This window comes from Salmo salar, chromosome ssa24 (assembly GCF_905237065.1).
Source record: "Salmo salar chromosome ssa24, Ssal_v3.1, whole genome shotgun sequence".
Taxonomy (NCBI): Eukaryota; Metazoa; Chordata; class Actinopteri; order Salmoniformes; family Salmonidae; genus Salmo; species Salmo salar.
The window spans coordinates 1,910,213-1,925,801 of NC_059465.1; the positions used below are offsets into that span (position 1 = coordinate 1,910,213).

General features: G+C 40.6%; 1 pseudogene across 1 annotated transcript; it reads left to right on the forward strand.

Annotated features, from left to right (window-relative positions):
• The first annotated feature begins 12,365 nt into the window (after window positions 1–12,365).
• LOC106584906 (uncharacterized) lies at window positions 12,366–15,200 on the forward strand (annotated as a pseudogene). The gene is made up of 5 exons (XR_001323861.2): window positions 12,366–12,696; window positions 13,191–13,287; window positions 13,406–13,522; window positions 13,632–13,798; window positions 14,022–15,200. The product of XR_001323861.2 is annotated as an uncharacterized protein (transcript).
• The last annotated feature ends 389 nt before the right edge of the window (window positions 15,201–15,589 follow it).

Here is a 15,589-nt window from a genome sequence, read left to right on the forward strand (position 1 = left end):
TACACAGTACAATTAAATGCTTTCTCGCATGCTCTCCTCTCAAAAGCGCAACATCTATACAAAAAAAAGTATTCAATAAAAATATAGTATTAAAGTAATCATACAAATTGTATGCGAAAACAACGGTGTATTACGATTGTTTATCCTTGATTCTTCTTCTCTAAACGCATTGGAGGAAAACATTATTCTTTTTGAGACAGGCGTGAGGAGAGAGGGTGCAGTAATAAAGGAAATACAATTGAGATTCACCCCAATCTCACTGTTGACACCACCAGGGGTCACTCAAAGCATTCTGTATTGTAAGCCACACATTTCAAAGGGACATTCCAACTGGGCGGCAAGCAGCATGAGATGAATTCACACTGAATGTGCCCCAAATGGCACCCTATTCCCTATATAGTGTACTACTTTTGACCAGGACCCACTTTCACCTTAAAACTAGCCTCTCTTGACCGCTTTTATTTTGCCTGATAGTAATTTGAAGAACTGGATTTGACACTTATGACATAAGATTCTATTAACAATTATTGATACACAAGTGAGTCAGAAAGCTGAATTTCCTCATTTCTTTGCCACGGTGTTGCATCAGACAAAGATGTTGCATTAGAATGGTTTAGTACAGCATCAATATCTGATCATATGGACTATTCATTCCAAAGACATTCTTCAATGCAGTCTTTTTGTGTTTCTGGGGCTAGACCAAAATGCCATGCGTTGTGCCATACCGCACACAGATACCACATTATCACTAGCATATGGTGTAGCATGATATGCAGCATGATATGCAGTAGGCTATTACCAACCTTGCTTTGAGTAATATGCTCTATCTACGCAAATATACTCCAATACATCCTGCAGATATTGTATGAGTGCACGTGTGAAACCCCACAGTTTTCCATGTTGGTTTACCGTTTCCTCCTTTAGGTTTTCAGTTGTAGATCCTCAACACCTGGTGCCCCATGTACAAACACATACTGTGTACAGTAATTCCATTATATTAAGTCTCCCGTTGCTGTATATGACCTAGTGACCCTCTAGCTTAACATAAATGACTATGTCATGGAGACTAAGTGACTTCAGGGTCTCACCCTACAGTGTCTAATCATTTGGTGTTGTCAGGGTTGTTGTCTTTGAGTCTGACCGTATACAGCTACAGAGAGCAGGGTAAAATGTGATGACCCACAGAAACAAAAAGAGCGCTATGTCAGCTCTGCGGCGAACAAAGCGCAGCTTATCCGGCTAAGAAAGCCCTGGCAGAGACCCTAAGACAATTATGGGCGATTGACAATGAACACTATTCCACTAGTGGATTTAGGTAAATTTACACAGCAAATTGTCTTCGATCAAAAGCGTCGCCTTTTCCCAGCAATCGATGCTCAATTAACTGCAAGAAATGTCATCTTTGACCTGAAACTATTTGACAGATGAACGCAAAGGGCTTTGTTGATTATTTAATTAGGTTGACATACACAAATATGGCCTGGTCCAGAAATGACAAGTGTGGATGATGCAAACTAGCCCTATATCATAATTTTCAAGTCTGGAAAGACCCTTAATAAGCACTTAAGTACTCAGAAACTTGCAATAAGTGGTTATAAGCACTATGCCGCGCTACTGAGTCTCTTGGTTCACTAACTTCTTTCTACTGGGGATCCACATGCAAAATGTAGACATCTTATCAGAAGGTGTAAGGAGAAGAAAAGCATAACACACACGGCACAACGCTTATTATACTTGTAACATGGATAGGTAACTAAAGAGTAATCATTTTAGCAACAACAGTGTACTTCCATAGGAACTGCTATGTAATTACATGGTAATAGAGTTCAGGGGTATATGTCCTATGTAACTGCAAGATTGTTAACACAGCTATTACTTTGTAGCTACATGGGTATAAGGGCAACTTAAGGTAATGTTCAACCATGAATCCTTCATTTATCATAAAACTAAAAAGCTGTATGATTGACACCAGGTATTTACAGGGGAGTTTTTTAAAATCAGAAACCAGGTTATACCCGTATGTGCACATGCATATTAGGTTATGCACACACCCATATTAAGCATTCCCTTCAAATTATAAGCCACCATGCGTCAGCGGGTGTGTCAGTTGGTGAATTTCACAACACAGAAAGTGTTGCAAGAGAAATACAGAGAAATGTTGAGGAATTCAGAGACAGGGACAGGGAGAGAAAGACAGAGAAACCGTCAGAAATACAAAGAGATAGATGGAGAGGATAAAAGAGATAAAGACGTAAACAGAAGAAAGCGAGATTCAGAGAGATCGAGGTGGCCGGGAAGGCTAGAGCCAGTGACGACACCATAGTAGGGTGTGTGCTGTAGTGCAGAGTGTGTTCAGGAGGTGGGTAAACATCATGGCCCCATCACAGCTGGCCACTATCCCAGGGTTAGGCCATGGTGTGACCCTGATCACCCCCTATTGTCTATCCACACCATTATCAGTGGTGCTGGGGAGGCCAGAACAGAACCCGCCCTGCTAGGCACACATGGGCGTCAATGTTTACCAACTAAACTAGAGATCCTGCATCCAATGCCTATACTGTAGTAACCAGGATGAACTGGAATACAGTACATTGGTGGATCATTGGGCATTGGTTTATTCAGATTCCCATTAGCTTTTGCAGAAGAAGCAGCTTTTCTTCCTGGATCCACAAAAAACACAAAACATATCAATCTAGTTCAGACAAAGCAAAAATATACGCTACAACAAATCTAGAAAGGAATGGTGATCTTTTTGTCAAAAAGGCTTAATAAATACATTTGATTGATTGTTGTGGTCTGATTTTATCTAGCCTTTTTTAATAGTTATTTAAAAAAACATTTAACACACATAACCTTGTTGATTTTTTTTTACCATGTCATATAACTCAAACATTAGGCTGCTCTTCTGGAAAATAAGGGCATCTGGAACCCATAAGTGTTCTGGAATGGAACAGAACAATAATGATGTATGCCTTGTGCTCTCTCTTGGTTATAAATGAACATAAATGCCTTGCGCTCTCTCTCTCTCTCTCTCTCTCTCTCTCTGTGAGGGTTATTATGGGGGATAACTAAGCCTATATGAATAGTGGTCTGTAATTCAGACCCCCTAATCCCCTAATCATAGAGTTTGCCTCTGGTGTGTTCCGGCCTGGGGAGGTTTGGGGTCTCTCCCTCCCTCCCTCCTGGTGCTTGTACGTAGTGATTATAGGCTGGGTCTGGTCTGGTCTGGGTGCTATAGGGCGGGTCACTAGGTTTACTGTTGACACAGTACTTCTCAGCGCCTCTCTCTCTATGGTAGATTAACCTAGCCCTGGATCTTTAGGCTAAACACATTCAATGCCTTCTGTGTAAAACAGTGCTCTTTTAACTGCTCCTTTAGCTACATACATAGTACTGTATCTCTTCACATAAAACAGTGGCTTAATTGTGCTAACTTCTGTAAACTCTGTAAATCTCCTGACCACACCATGATCAGCATGCTCTGAATCCTAACTTGACTGTAATTATTACACCAATTCCTCATGGAGAGATGCATTTTTCACATGAAAATATGAGTTAAAGCTAGGGCTGTCAAAGTTAATGAAACACACTCATATCAAGTTTGGTCCCTAACTGTGAAGCAATGAGTAATCAAAAAATATATCATACTAAATACCTGTATATCACATACTCTTCCCTGGAACTCTTCACCCTTATGTTTTGCCCCACCCGGATATTTGCTTAATCTTTATTGACTTTACAAAACCGTTAGAAAGATGGGCCTGGTAGATACCCACCTATACAGGATGTACAGTCACAACCAAAATGACTGGCACCCTTGAAAAAAAAAAGACTGTAAATTGTTCAGAGAAAAATATTTTGTTTAACAAGTAACACTTTTTTTCACAAAAAGATGGGTGTCAAAATTACCGTCACCCCTAACGATTCTTAGAAATAAAATCAAACAAAATTGAATCTGCATCAATGTTCTACTTTTTTAAATTAATCTCATTTTAAAGAACTGTATTGTGGCCTTTCATGACTTCCTGTTTTACTGGGGTATAAAAATGAGGTAACACGCATGTAAAAATCCATTTGTCATCTATCACCATGTGGAAATGCAAATTACTCACAAATGAAAAGAGACAAATGGTTGCTGACTTTCATAAATGAGTTAATTTGTTTAACAAAAACCCGGAAAAACCAAACATACTGCTTACCACTATTAGGGCAACAATTAAGTAGTTTAAAATCACTGGAACAGTGTTAAACTTTCCTGGAAGAGGACCCAAGTGTATCTTGTCCCCACACACAGTGAGGAAGATGGTTCAGGAGGCAAAGAAAAGATCAAGGGCTACAGTTGGAGAATTACAGAACTTGGTCGCATCCTGTGGTCACCAAGTCGCAAACGTATAATTAGACGCCACCTCCATGCCAATAGGCTATTTGGAAGTGTTGCCATAAAAATGCCTTTATTGAGAGCAAACAACAAATGTTAAGGCCTGGAGTTTGCTAAACGGCATTGTGTTCTTCAATCTCATAAAACATTATAGAAAAGGGCTAAGGGACGTTATCCTCACAAGGGGAGGGTGCTGAAAGTATTGAAAACAGGGTGCCAATTATTTTGATAAATCAAAAAAACAAAAAAAAAAACTACTTGTTAAACAAAATATATTTCTCTGAGCAATTGTATTCATATATATTTTTTGGAGCATACAATATAGCTCAGTATTTGTGTTACCCTGCATATTAATGAGATGCACCAGTGCCTGTGCCGGTTTAACTTGGTTTAGCTCTGTGCAAAATGTTCTCAGACTAGCGTTCTGTCCAGGGTGTATACTTCTACATCAAGCTGCCTCATGTTACAGAAAAGGGAGATAGGCTCCTGCCCTATGGGCCGTTCTGGCTCAGACAAGGCTTACTTACTTAGCTACAAATGTTCTCATTATGTCCTTCCACAGAAGAGCCCCCTCTTGTATACTTACAGTGCCTACTGAAAGTCTACACACCCCTTGCACAGTCTTCACATTTTGTTACCTTAAAAATCTAAAAAGATATTAAATGAGATTTTTTTCCTACAGATCTACACAATCTACACCACATTTGTGAAAAAGAAATATAAAAACATCTCAAAATTCATTTAAGGTCATAATGCATCAGTTTTTATCTCAATATCAAAGAATATCTGGGTAAAAGTGATTGTTTTCAATTAAAATGGTCAAAAAGAAACAAAAATAGCTTCTTAGCGAAGAGCAATTTCTTAAGCAAGAATTTAGCTAGGGAGTGGTCTGAGTGGGGAGGGGAAAACAGAAAACTAGCTGTTATTGGCAGAGAGATTTAGAACTCTATTTTTTATTGGTCTAGTAACTAATTTACCACCTGGTGATGTCACCATGCAGGCCAAAACTCCATCCCATTCACTTCTCTTTTTGACCTGCACTGTTGGAGCTTAAGCATTTCACTGTACCCTGCAATCACATCTGCGACCCTGTGCATGTGACTAATAAACTCATCTAATCAACAATATATACAGTGCCTTCGGAAAGTATTCAGACCCCTTGACTTTTTCCACATTTTGTTATGTTACAGCCTTATTATAAAATATATTTTTTTGTATTCCCTCATCAATCTACACACAATAGCTCATAATGGCAAAGCAAAAACAGGTTATTAGAAATGTTTGCTAGTTTATAAAAATAAAGAAACTGAAAAATTACAGTTACATAAGTATTCAGACCATTTACTCAGCACTTTGTTGAAGCACCTTTGGCAGTGAATACAGTATCGAGTCTTCTTGGGTATGACGCTACAAGCTTGGCACACCTTTATTTGGGGAGTTTCTCCCATTCTCCCAGCTGCGTTGCTGCACAGCTATTTTCAGGTCTCTCTGGCTTGGCCACTCAAGGACATTCAGGGACTTGTCCCAAAGCCACTTCTGTGTTGTCTTGGCTGTGTGCTTAGGGTCGTTGTCCTTTTGGAAGGTGAAACTTTGCCCCAGTCTGAGGTCTGGAGCGGTCTGGAGCAGCTTTTCATTAAGGATCTCTCTGTACTTTGCTCCTTTCATCGTTGCCTCAAACCAGTCTCCCAGTCCCTGCTGCTGAAAAGAAATCCCCACAGTATGATTCTGCCACCACCATGTTTCACCGTAGGGATGGTGCCAGGATTCCTCCAGACGAGACACTTGGCATTCAGGCCAAAGAGTTCAATCTTGGTTTCATCAGACCAGAGAATCTTGTTTCTCATGGTCTGAGAGTCTTTAGGTGCCTTTTGGCAAACTCCAAGCGGGCTGTCATGTGCCTTTTACTGAGGAGTGGCTTCCGTCTGGCCACTCTACCATAAAGGCATTATTGGTCGAGTGCTGCAGAGATGGTTGTTCTTCTGGAAGGTTCTCCCATCTCCACAGAGGAACTCTTGAGCTCTCCCTGACCAAGGCCCTTCTCCCTCGATTGCTCAGTTTGGCCGGGCGGCCAGCTATTGGAAGAGTCTTGGTGGTTCCAAACTTATTACATTTAAGAATGATGGAGGCCACTGTTTCTTTGGGGACCATCAATGCTGCAGAAATATTTTGGTACCCTTCCCCAGATCTCTGCCTCGACACAATCTTGTCTCTGAGCTCTACGAACAATTCCCTCGACCTCATGGCTTGGTTTTTGGTCTGTGAGACCTTATATAGACAGGTGTTTGCCTTTCCAAATCAGGTCCAATAAATTTAATATACAGTACCAGTCAAAAGTTCGGACACACCTACTCATTCAAGGGTTTTTCCTTGTTTATTTATTTTTACTATTTTCTACATTGTAGAATAATAGTGAAGACATCAAAACTATGAAATAACACATGGAATCATGTAAAAACCAAAAAAGTGTTAAATAAATCAAAATATATTTTAGATTTTAGATTCGTCAAGGTAACCACCCTTTGCCTTGATGACAGCTTTGCACACTCTTGGCATTATCTCGACTAGCTTCACCTGGAATGCTTATCCAACAGTCTTGAAGGAGTTCCCACACATGCTGAGCACTTGCTGGCTGCTTTTCCTTCGCTCTGCGGTACAACTCATCCCAAACCATCTTAATTGGGATGAGGTCGGGTGATTGTGGAGGCCAGGTAATTTAATGCAGTACTCTATCACTCTCCAAATAGCCCTTATCACAGCCTGGAGTTTTATTGGGTCATTGTCCTGTTGAAAAACAAATGATAGTCCCACTAAGCGCAAACCAGATGGGATGACGTATCACTTCATAATGCTGTGGTAGCCATGCTGGTTAAGTGTGCCTTGAATTCTAAATAAATCACTGACAGTTTAACCAGCAAAGCACCCCCACACCATCACACATCCTCCTCCATGCTTCACGGTGGGAACCACCTACTCTGCATTTCATAAAGACATGGCGGTTGGAACCAAAAGTCTCAAATTTGGACTCATCAGACCAAAAGACAGATTTCCACCGGTCTAATGTCCATTGTTCTTGTTTCTTAACCCAAGTCTCTTCATCTTATTGGTGTCCTTTAGTAGTGGTTTCTTTGCAGCAATTCGACCATGAATGTCTGATTCACGCGGTCTCCTCTGAACAGTTGATGTTGAGATGTGTGTGTTACTTGAGCTCTGTGAAGCATTTATTTGGGCTGCAATTTCTGAGGCTGGTAACTAATATACTAATCCTCTGCAGCAGAGGTAACACTGTGTCTTCCTTTCCTGTGTCAGTCCTCATGAGAGCCAGCGCTTGACGGTTTTTGTGACTGCACTTGAAGAAACTTTCAAAATTATTGAACTTTTCGGATTGACTGACCTTCATGTCTTAAAGTAATGATGGACTGTCATTTCTATTTGCTTATTTGAGTTGTTCTTGACATAATATGGATTTGGTCTTTTACCAAATAGGGCTATCTTCTGTATACCACCCCTACCTTGTCACAACACACCTGATTGGCTCAAACATACTAAGAATGAAAGATATTCCACAAATGAATTTTTAACAAGTGTGAGAGAAAAATTACTTATTTACCTGATTTGTTTTATATTAATAGTTAACAATGAATACTTAACAAATATTAAGACATTTCTGTTCTACTAACGCTTTGTTTTTATGGTCTCCACTCTAGCTCCCTGCAGCTAATCTGGACATATGGTCAAGAATATGTTTTACTAGGGATAGTTTAGGAGTAGAACAATCTCTCATTGTCTCAAAACCATTCTTGCATCTGGGAGACTAAGCTGGGTCGGGGTTAAAACAACACCAGGTGCAGATAACCACAATATGAACCCAAAGTGGCTTATGATGCCCCCGATCTGCATGGAAGGGGTAGAACCAGCCATGACTAAGCATTTTTAGTGTCAGCTATATAAGAACCAGCATTTTCTGAAAAGGTTAGGCTCTCGGTCCAACACTCAACAATGTGGGGTCGACCAGTCTCATTATTGCAATAATTAATCAATGTTAAATAAAGATTGATCGTTTGAATGGTGGTTGAAGTCTCTCTCAGTATACATGAATTTCCACAACACAAGGTACACCTGTTAATTGAAATGTATTTCAGGTGACTACCTCATGAAGCTGGTTGAGAGAATGCCAAGACTGTGCAAAGCTGTCATCAAGGCAAATGGTGGTTACTTTGAAGAATCTCAAATATAAAATATATGTTCATTTGTTTTACACTTTTTTGGTTACTACAGGATTCCATATGTGTTATTTCATCATTTTAATGTATTCAATGTAGAAAAATAATAAAAATAAAGAAAAACCCTGGAATGAGTAGGTACAGTGGCGGATTTAGGTGTAGGCGACATGGGCAGCCGCCCAGCGTGGCATCTTGCCGGGGGCGGCACGGGAAGCCCACACAAAAAATATTGGAATGGTGACATTTGCGCGATTGGTTTTCTATCGCTCATTTGCACGTCACGTCAATGATATCATGTCACCGTGTGGGACTGTAGGTCAATTAACCTTGTCGGAGTGGGCGCCCTGATTCTAGTTTGTGGACTAGGCAGGCTTATGCCTGGGAAGGTCTCCCACTCAGAAGTATGAGATGGGGAAGGGGGCGGGGGTAGGTTGACCTCAGCGGGGGAATTTCTCAAATATCACACCTCTAACTTTGTACACTACTAATGCAATTAGTAAAATCAGTCACACTACGAAATGCTACCGCATAAACCACAATTCATTCATAATACTGTGAATATATAGTTTCACAGACATATTTTTGAATTTTTTTCTGGTTTGTGCGAAATCGTTAAGAATAATATAAAACCAGTCTGCACAACACCAAGGTGAATTGGTTTAGTCTTGACTCTTGGTTGATAGTGTTGGAGGATGGGTGCTCGAGTGCCAAATCAACACAAATTTGTTTCTATTTGTCTTTGGTACTTCTTTTTGATATATATGAGTCTTATTTTTGTATATATTTTTATATTTATATAGTTTTAAATGTTCTGATTATTTATTTGTGTAGTTCCAAATGTCTGAATAAAAACTACAGTTAGTGCAGAATGGTGCTTTTTTATTTTGTTGTCGTAGGGCAGCATCCCGGAGTCACCTCTTCACTGTTGACATTGAGACTAGTGTTTTGCGGGTACTATTTAATGAAGTTGCCAGTTGAGGACTTGTGAGGCATCTGTTTCTCAAACTAGACACTCTAATGTACTTGTCCTCTTGCTCAGTTGTGCACCGAGGCCCCCACTCCTCTTTCTATTCTGGTTAGAGACAGTTTGCACTGTTCTGTGAAGGGAGTAGTACACAGCGTTGTACGAGATCTTCAGTTTCTTGGCAATTTCTTGCATGGAATAGCCTTCGTTTCGCAGAACAAGAATAGACTGATGAGTTTCAGAAGAAAGTTATTTGTTTCTGGACATTTTGAGCCTGTACTCGAACTCACAATTGCTGATGCTCCAGATACTCAACTAGTCTAAAGAAGGCCCGTTTTATTGGTTCTTTAACAGTTTACAGCTGTGCTAACATAATCGCAAAAGGGTTTTCTAATGATCAATTAGCTTTTTAAAATGATAAACTTGGATTAGCTAACACAACAATAATCGACTTCGGCGATGTCATTTACAAAATAGCCCCCAACACCCTACTCAACAAATTGGATGCAGTCTATCACAGTGCCATCCGTTTTGTCACCAAAGCCCCATATACTACCCACCACTGCGACCTGTGCGCTCTCGTTGGCTGGCTCTCGCTTCATACTCGTCGCCAAACCCACTGGCTCCAGGTCATCTACAAGACCCTGCTAGGTAAAGTCCAGCCTTATCTCTGCTCGCTGGTCACCATAGCTGCACCCACCCGTAGCACGTGTTCCAGCAGGTATATCTCACTTGTCACCCCCAAAGCCAATTCCTCCTTTGACCGCCTCTCCTTCCAGTTCTCTGCTGCCAATGACTGGAACGAACTACAAAAATCTCTGAAACTGGAAACACTTATCTCCCTCACTAGCTTTAAGCACCAGCTGTCAGAGCAGCTCACAGATCACTGCACCTGTACATAGCCCATCTATAAATAGTCCAAACAACTACCTCTTCCCCTATTGTATTTATTTATTTATTTATTTTGCTCTTTTGCACCCCAGTATTTCTACTTTGCACACTCATCTACTGTCAAATCTACCATTCCAGTGTTTTAATTGCTATATTGTATTTACTTTGCCACCATGGCCTATTTATTGCCTTTACCTCCCTTATCTCACCTCATTTGCTCACATTGTATATAGACTTATTTTTCTACTGTATTATTGACTGTATGTTTGTTTTACTCCATGTGTAACTCGGTGTTGTTATATGTGTCGAACTGCTTTGCTTTATCTTGGCCAGGTCGCAGTTGTAAATGAGAACTTGTTCTCAACTTGCCTACCCGGTTAAATAAAGGTGAAATAAAAAATAAAATAAAAACGTGCCATTGGAACACAGGAGTGATGGTTGTTGATTATGGGCCTCTGTACGCCTATGTAGATATTCCATTAAAAATCAGCCATTCCCAGCTACAATAGTCATTTACAACATTAACAATGTCTACACTGTATTTCTGATCAATTTGATGTTATTTTAATGGACAAAAAATGTGCTTTTCTTTCAAAAACAAAGGCATTTCTAAGTGACCCCAAACTTTTGAACGATAGTGTATGTCCAAACTGTTGACTGGTACTGTATATAAAACTGGATTCCAAGCCACACCTTCATTGAAGAAATGTTGAAGATGTCTCACTATGAATAAGGTATGGGGAATAAGGACTGGGGAATAAGGACTGGGGAATAATAAAACAAAAACAACTAATAAGAATTCATATGAATTCCCCCAGTAGGATACATGATGAAAATCACATAAATCCCATGCATCACAAGCTACAAAACAGTTATTTTCCATTATTTGACCTGAAAGTTATCCACTATGAGTGAGATGGATGCCAGATGTGCAATGGCAGGGACATCATCAAAATTCAATATGGATTTGCAAACTGTATTGACTATTGAATGGTGAGGACAAAATGAATGGGGGGATTGTAGTGGCAAGGTGAAAACAACTGAATCTCCTGCAATGACTATTCTATAAAGAACCTGTACAATAGTCCATCGTAATATAGTCTTCTTTTACAACTGTAATTGTAAGCTAGTGTACATCTTTGGAGGTGAACTTGTTATTGTCCTACATGTTAGAATACAAGCAATGGTGTAAAGTACTTAAGTAAACATATTTTTAAGTACTACTTAAGTCGTTTTTTGGTGTATCTGTACTTTACTTTACTAATTATATTTTTGACAACTTTCCCTTCACTACATTCCGAAAGAAAAGAATGTACTTTTTACTCCATACATTTTCCCTGACAACCAAAAGTACTCTTTACATTTGACAGAAAAATTGTTTATACTTTTACTTTTGATACTTAAGTACATTTTAGCAATTCCATTTACTTTTGATACTTAAGTATATTTAAAACCAAATACTTTTAGACTTTTACTCAAGTAGTAGTTTACTGGGTGACTTTCACTTTTACTATTTTCTATTAAGGTATCTTTACTTTTACTCAAGTATGACATTTGAGTACTTTTTCCACCACTGAATACAAGTACGTTTACTGTATGGGTATTTTGAGAACTAAAGTTAATTTAGAAAAATAAAGTAATAACCCAGGGTGAATAACCTCAATACTTTGGGCTCTAAGTATTTTAGCTGAGATGTTTAAATGGGTCGGGTTTGTTATTTGTGCCAAGCGTAGGTTAGACGGGAAATTACACCTTCCATGAACAGGAGGCAGGCATTTTACTGCGAACGCAGGGTGAAAGTTGAATGCAAATTGCATCAGCCCTGTAGCCAATCATAGAGCATACTGTGAATGCATTACAGTCTCTTTCAGCCTATCAGATTTCACCACGACTGTAGAAATAGATTGGAAGCGGAACTCCTTTTTTTATGTTTGAGAACTGACAGGGATAGAAAGTCCTAAAGAAACCTTAGGTTTCTTTGAAGATACCCCAATATTTCTGAAGTTTATAAGGATAAATAATATGGTCGTGGGGACAGCGGGACATAAAGTCCTCTTGATATCTGGGCAACAGAATGGCTCTTCTAGCTCAACACAGGGCTACAGCCGGTCAATTTCTGTCGTTTTGCCGTCGCAAAACCAAGCGAATTCGTCAGATTCCGACTCAAATTCGACAACTGGGCCACCCCTGCGAAAAAGACAGAGACTCACTCATTTGAGTCCAGAAGAAAAGCAACTTCGCAGGTTAGTTTCATGAATGGACAATTTGGTGTATTTAGTTGTAACGTTATTCTCATGGCTATATAAATCAATTATTATTTAACAGTCCGATGCGGTCATATAGATCTCTTGATACCAAAGGGGAACAATGGCGAATTGGTTGACCAAAGGTAGCCGGTTACTCCTTACGCCACACAAATGGACAGATTCCCATGAATGGCATTGATGTCTTTCCAATAACTGTGCTAAGAATAAATCCTGCACATTCAAAATTAGACCATGGTAGATTTGTACCTTTTTATTCGGCGAATCGGCCTGTCATGTTACCCTCGCTTCGCATAGCAACAGATTTGAGTAGTTAGCCTATTGGTCCCACCCAGTTTTGTGTATTTGGATCCTGTTCTGCCTGCGTGACAGGAACATGGCGGCTGATTTGTGCAATAACCAAGAACTCCATCCCATTCCTGTCAGTCATCTTGCTTTGTCAGCAATTTCAAAAGATAATGTTTCCTCTTCAGGAAACTCAAGAACAGAGTTGCAGCCCAAACGGCCAGAGACAGAAAAAAAGCCAAAATGGGGGAGCTGGAAGAGCAAGTTCTAGTGTTGGAACTGGAGGTAAAGAAATGATATCTATCCATAAATTGTCATAATGTTAATGACTGCTATTTATTGCTGTTATTCCTAAACTAAGGTGTTAAAATGCAAATTCTAAGTTTCTCTCTCTCGTCTCTAGAACCAGAAACTTCACGTTGAAAACAGGCTGTTACGGCAAAAGATGTGCGGTGTGGTGAACGAGAACAAGGAACTGAGACAGAGGCTGGGGTTGGACAGCCTTGAGGCCAAAGAGAATGTAAGCAGATTTGTGAGTTACTGGTAATGTAGAAGATTGGGTGGGTGTGACAGTTGTGCTTCCTGGTTGTCAGTGCCAATTAGTTTATAACTCTTCACTCTCCCCCCAGGCTCAGGTGTTGGAGTCCAATGGGATTGATGCAGGTTTGGGGATCGGGTCTTCTGAGTCTGCAGTACTCAGGCTATGTGTGCCTCTGCAGCAGGTGCAGGCCCAGCAATTCTCAAATCTGAAGATTTCCCAATGGATACAGATAGTCCTGACTCTACAGACTCTGAGGTGAGACACGTAGACCACTATGGACACCATTTTTGTCTGCTACAGCTAATGCGTGACCACTTTAATGTGAGCTATGGATAAGGGCTTTATCAAATGGAGATGAATATTCAGCACTTTATAGTCATGGCTTGGCATAATTTAGTCTAGTCCATTTTCCAGTAGCATCAAAGTGCTTTTATAATGCTCCTCATCTTGTAACCTGCTCGCTCCCTCTCCCCTCCAGTCTGATCTCTTGCTGGGCATTCTTGACATCATTCACCCAGAGCTGTTCCTCAGGGAGTGCGGTGAGCAGGAGATCCAGGAGCAGGCGGTGCTGCTGGTTGGAGGGGGGGGAGGAGTACCTGCCCCCTCACCTGCAGCTCTGGGGGCCACACCAGTTAAGCTGGAGGCCCTTAATGAACTGATCCACTTTGACCACATCTACACCAAGCCTGTGGAGGTGGTGTGTGGCCTCGGGCAGCAGGAAGTGAATCACGAGGAGAGTGTGACAGGGATAAAAATGGTTGAGGTCTTCTCTGTGGCCGATGAGGTTGACGTCTGTGTCAAAGATGAGCCGGAGGAAGTGGTCATCATCCCTGAAAGTCATGGGGTGCTGGATGACTTCCTGTCTGTGGCCTCGCTGACCTCTGACCTGGCCATGGGCAGCCTAGAGAAGACTGGTGCCTTCCTGATGGATGCCTACAGTGACTCCGGATACGAGCGGTCCCCTTCCCCAATCAGCGACATGTCATCTCCACTCTGCTCAGAGGGGTCCTGGGATGACGTGTTCGCCAACGAACTGTTCCCCCAGTTGATCAGTGTCTGATCTGATTCTGAACATCCCATTGGCCCAATTAATCAATGATCCAACCTATTATGAACTCACTGCTATTTAGTGTAGTGTTAAGTGAATACAGTACATTATGCTTTATATTGTAGCCTGTCCCAGCAGTGCCGATTTACCAATGGCTATACAGCGTAAACTGATCGGAGACAAGGCTAATACTAGCGTGTACCTCATCTTGGGGGTTCAAACCAAAGTTAATCTCCTTTTACAGCAGGTCTGTACGATTTTGCGATCCTGCATTGGCTTGTGGGAAATGGCGTTATTGACACCTTAATTTGACATCACTAATTGACAGCTAGTGGTTTTGTAAGGTTGCTTTAAGTCTTTCCACTCATTGTTGGAGTTCAGGAGAAATCCAATGGGTGAAATATCCAGTATTTCTTTAAGTTATATTTTGCTGGGGGACTGGGACTGACTGTTTTAAAAGACAAATGTATTTATTTGTGTATTCGGCTCCGGAGTCTTCTCTATGTAATCTGTTTCCATATGTATAAAGGGCTTTACCTCCTGTATAATTTTGTTAAACACTCTCCTTGTAGATCGAAATTACTGCATTAAAAGAAACTTTGCATTGCATCTTACCGTCTCTTGGTTTCACTGGCTCTTAGTTTTACAGACCAGGTGTTTGATCAGAGGGTAGGAGGGGAATACACCCTCAAACAGTGCAAGCCTGGGTCTCTTGAATATATTTTTACTGTGGTATCTCAATTATTCTACATGGTATGTCTACAATATACAATTGGGCAAAAGTTCAAGCATTTAGTTTTGATCCTGTTGCTTTCTCCAAGGAGCCAACATTTGGCTTCTTTGATTCAAGCCTCAAATGCCGTATAGGAAATGCAAAGCAAGAAACGTGGCCTCACTAGAGGTCCTCTGAAAGTGTGGCTTGAGCAATAAGTTATTAAACTCAAATGTAAAATGCAGGACTCTAGGCCTTCCCACTGGGCACAATGACTCAATGTTTC